This window comes from Austrofundulus limnaeus, unplaced genomic scaffold (assembly GCF_001266775.1).
Source record: "Austrofundulus limnaeus strain Quisiro unplaced genomic scaffold, Austrofundulus_limnaeus-1.0 Scaffold2020, whole genome shotgun sequence".
NCBI classification, from domain to species: domain Eukaryota; kingdom Metazoa; phylum Chordata; class Actinopteri; order Cyprinodontiformes; family Rivulidae; genus Austrofundulus; species Austrofundulus limnaeus.
Genome location: NW_013954422.1, coordinates 30195 through 35059, shown reverse-complemented (window position 1 = coordinate 35059; position 4865 = coordinate 30195). Strand labels below are relative to the sequence as shown.

The 4865-nt window shown below is 36.8% G+C and overlaps 2 long non-coding RNA genes across 2 annotated transcripts; both read left to right on the top strand.

Annotated features, from left to right (window-relative positions):
* Positions 1-1234: 1234 nt before the first annotated feature.
* On the top strand, positions 1235-1740 carry LOC106536895 (uncharacterized). The gene is made up of 2 exons (XR_001312583.1): positions 1235-1377; positions 1653-1740. It is a non-coding gene; the product is annotated as an uncharacterized LOC106536895 (long non-coding RNA).
* Positions 1741-2064: 324 nt separating this feature from the next.
* LOC106536896 (uncharacterized) lies at positions 2065-2770 on the top strand. The gene is made up of 2 exons (XR_001312584.1): positions 2065-2134; positions 2213-2770. It is a non-coding gene; the product is annotated as an uncharacterized LOC106536896 (long non-coding RNA).
* The last annotated feature ends 2095 nt before the right edge of the window (positions 2771-4865 follow it).

The following is a 4865-nucleotide window of genomic DNA, read 5'->3' as shown; positions in this document are numbered from 1 at the left end:
GTCCACACCAGGGGTGTTTTAAGCATACATCTCCAGGTAATGCTGACGTGTTGAGGGTGACGTGTCTAGTTGAAGCTGAGAGCTCAGAGGGGACGTGCTAAATCCGGTTGTAAACCTTTCAAAATTAAAACAGAAACACTAACTCTTATTTTCTTACCTTTACTACCCTTTATCCTTTGCCAACCCCTAAGTGAAGTGCCAGTAAATTGTTTAGTTTTAACATCAGAACTGACGTTTTACTGTCTGTATAAGTAATCTGAGTTAATGTGAAGAAATTCGGACGCGGGTTTTTATCTCATTTACTTGGACTCTTAGTAGGAAACCCACAATTAGGTGTAATTTATGATTTGTTCAATTGTGTAAATAAATGATTGCATAATCTTTTATGAATCAACTTGAACAGTCTGAGTTCCCTCATTGTATCACTTCCCTTTGCACAGACAAATATTAAAGTAATGAGGAAACCTTGGTAAAAATTTACTCTCATAACTTGTTATGAGAAGATGTAAGGTAAGTTATTTGCATAAATAACTCATCTCTTACACCATTGTCTCCTCTGTTACTCAAGATTGTGAGCAATCTGTTTCCAATGAATCTAAAAATGTGACTGATGCTGTTGACAGCCTGAGTGAGGTGTTACAGTCAGACCTTGTTCTGAATGATGTGACCAATACAGATCACTGTGATGATGCTGACCAGGCCTCACAAACCCATGTTGGTTCTGTCGGTGCCCCCCCTCAAATCAGAACAAGATTGGGTCGCCTGGTTAAACCTGTGAATAGACTAATTCAGACAATGTCTAAACAAGCTGTGGTTCAAGACAAATTTGATGTTAGATCTGTGTGCAAGTCTGTTTTCCATGCTTTTACTGATTGATGTTTACATTTTGTGGCCTGTATCTATTTACCTGTATGTTACTGAACATAATGTCAGGTTACATTAGTTTATGCTTTGTTTCTTTGTTTTGAGCAGTACTACACTATATCTGGGGTTTTGTCGGGGTGTATAAGGGCACCCTGTTGCCAGTGGTTGGATTGAGGGACAAGTGCTGCCCTCAGTCCACTTCATCCTTATAGGATACTTTTGTCAGTTGGTTTTTGTGTTAATAACCCCTTTAGAGTCTGTTTTCATGGGGTCTGGTATGACCATATTGTGTCTGTGTAGTTGTGGCTCAAAGTCAATAAAATTCAGTGGGGGTGGGTGTAACGGAGTTAAAAATATATTCTAACATAATCAGTAACCTCACTGTTTTCATGTTTTGTGAATTTTATTTTATTGAGGTATTTTATTTTGAAAAGCATCAAAGCGGAAATGATGCGTGCATTTTGYGCCTTCAATCCTTTGGTTTCCCTCACTTTGCTGCTGAGCACTGCGAGGGTGAGAAGTGTGGAAGCGTTGCTGATGATATTTTATATTTTTCATTGAAATTTCTACTATTTAGGCTGTGCATTTGTGATCATCTTGTTGGTATAATGTTTTACAACATTATTGTAACTTTTATTTTTCATTTTGACCATGATTGTAAGTTTTGTAGGCACTTGAGAGCTAGTTTGGTGCCATCTTTTGTTTAATGCACCATCTGGTGGACAGTAACTATAATAGCAAGGGCGTGCCGCCATTTCTGTTAGTAATATTTATTTTTGCACATGTAGGAGCCAGAAGTGCAGAAAAGAGAAGACAAGTGACCTGTTTGTTTGATTGTCTTCTGCAGGAGAGAAAATAAACATTGGAGAAAAAGTATTCTGATGCTGTAGTGTGTCCAAAAACAAGCATCGTTACATATGCACCTATAGCATTTTTTGTAACCCCTCTTTGTAACTAATGATTTTGAGAAGACATTAGATAAAAACACTATGAAGTAAATCTGTTTAGTAATCTGTGTATCTGATATGAAATTATGCTCCATTTATTGCTGTGATGAGATAAACAAATACTGCTATGGCTTTGCTTTCAAAAAGAAGCTAATTTGAAAGATTTGGGGTCAGTACACACTTGTGTGCTCTAAAGATGGAAAACAGTTGAAAAGAAAATTTTACTCTTGACTGACATGTGCCATTTAAATTCCAGGAAGGAGTCAGCCTCACTACTTTCCTGGAGAAAGTTGACACCAGGCAGCCCTTCCTCCTCTGCATTGGTGAGCAAAAAAAGAACATTCAGAAGTTCTTCATCATTGTAGACCATAAAGCTATCCCATGTGATGCTCCAACTTCAGTGGCTGCTTTTGATGGACTGTTCAAGGCACACTTTGTCTTCAGCCTCTCATATGATGAAGCTTTCTCCAGTTTCTACACCTTTGTTCAAACCACAATCTACAACATTGATGTTGGGAACACAAAAGAAAGCCTATGAGTCAAGGACATGTATAGTGTGAGTCATTAAATGTAGATTTATGCTTAAATGTTTCAACTACAAAATGGGTACGAAATTATGGCACTGAATACCAGGTTGGCATGTTTTTATGTACTAGAATGTCCAGTGATCTACCTGTGTTTAAGAAAATTTGCTATATCATAATACAGGAACAACATGCATTCATACTAGGCTGCACTGTAAACACCTTATACTTTGATGAACACTTTCATGCATATTGTATTGAAGAAAAGCATAATGAGTACAGTGTTATTTGCACTGAACAGCTTAAATATGTCAGACCCTTTGATAAGCAATATTCTAATGAAAGTGAGAGAGCGTACATTGTTCCAAATTGTTACGTTTTAGAAAAACATTTTTCATTTGTGGTGCAAGTTTTGAATAAATGCGTTTCAGAAAATTTTTGCCTCTTTATTAAATGTCCAAGCTATTTCTAAAAAAATTAAAACAGTAAAATATACTTTTTTTTAGTTAATCATAAATAACTCTTATGTATAGTTAAAAAATACTCTGGGATGTTAATATTTCAACTCTTATGTAGTTAAAAATACTCTGGGATAGTTATTATTTCAACTTTAACACCAAGTTAGTGTTAGTAAGTGTTAAATTATTAACTCCAGACAGAGTTGATTTTTGACACTTAATTAGAGTTGAGATACTAACTCTCCAAATAGTGTTAAATTAACACTCTCTGGTGTGGGCCCATATAGACACTTTAGAAGTGTTGAAATCAAATCTGATGGTGTTAATTCGGGCATGATGGATTTGCTGTGAAAAAATTTCTATGCACATTCAAGACAGGTAAAACTACAAACAGTGGAAGATGAAACTATGAAAGTGAACATAAAATTTAAAAAATTTGGCAAGTCAGACATGTTAAAATATTGTTTGTGATAAATAAAAGGTATAATGTGTTTTTTGTTTTTGTTTAAGTATCACTACTTTTTTAAATACAGCAAAATAAACTATTTCAAAGGTCACAGATCTTTATAATACTTGGCTTAATTACATAATAACTTTGCTATTAGAAGACTATTTTGTTTAAATGTATTCTTTTGAGAAAATGGGCAGATATAAGATTTTTTCTTCTGCTGCTACCTTTCATTTATGATTTGTATTTTTATAGTTTTTTTTTTTTTATAAAAATGAATGACTAAACTAAACTAAACTAAATGCTGGATGTTCGGCCCCTCAGTTGTTGGCCTGCACTAACTGTGGCCCCCGGAGCAATTTGAATAGCCCTATCCTGACCTACATAAGTTATTGTTCTTTACATTTTAAACTTTGAGAGAATGGTTCTTATCTTTCATTAATTTTAGAAAAATAGTGTATGTGTGTGTGGGTATATGTTTGTCTGTGGTGGGGGGAAACATTTTCAGCTTTTTGTCCTTGAAGGAGGGTCACAAAACCTGGAATGCACAGGAAGGAAGTCAGAGAAGCAAGGCTATCTGCTCTCCCTGCTTTCCTCCACTTCCCTCTCCTTTTGTTTCCCGCTTCTTCGTTTTCTGATAAAGTGGAGAAAGAATGATGGAGTGAATGAATAAGGCCCGGGTCAGCCCGAAAGTCTGTGTATGTGTTGTGGTAGAGTTAAGCGTTTTAGTTCCACTGGTCTCCACTCCAAGGCTGTCTCTCATCACAGCATTGACCCCCCAGGAAGCTTTAGATGTCCGCCTGGCTTCATAATTCTCTTATCAAGCTAATCTTGCAGATAAGGAAAGGGGGACTTGAAAGTGTAAACCCAGCTCTGCTGCTTGGAGTCCAGTTGCAATGGTTTCATTCTTTACCTGTCTGCTTGGGAGGCTGGTTAACTCTGTACAGTTTAATGCTCACATGGACACAGCACACAAAAAGACCTGTATGCCATAGCTTGTTTTTATTGTGTGTGCGTGTTCCCAAACCCCAACCCCCTGTTCGAAATTGGGTTGCCCCCCACATGCAGGTCTGCAGGAGTATGATTGATCTGAGCAGAGGTAGTGTGGTCATCCTAAATGGAGTTGATTTCTTCCATTCTCTAAATACAGACCTGCTGCTTATCATCGCCTCAGTGTCATGTTTGTATGTTTTCCTGGATCAGCTGCATTGGAGGAAAGTGGGTGGAAGAAGTGGGATTCTGTAATTAGAAAGAGGTAGGAATCTAAAAGAGCTTTCTCTTTCTGGCTTTCCTTCTCTCAGTCATACATGCTTCCTCATAGGACAGAATGGAGACAGGAAGTCCGTCCACAATCAGGTTCAACTGGTCCAAGGACCAATGGCTTAATTAATACATGTAATAAATACTAGAGAAATTGCATTTCCTGTGAAAATGCTAGTGTTGTAGTGCTAGTGCAGCCTGTTGCTGCAAACTTTAGCTGAAAGCTGATGAAATTGAGCTGAACATGTTTAATAAAATAAGTATTATTGTAAGTTAAACTTGGAAATTTGAAAGAAGCAAAATAAATCAGAAAAGCAGTAAAAGCAGCAAAAATATAGCTGAATTAGCATAAAAAGCTAAAAGC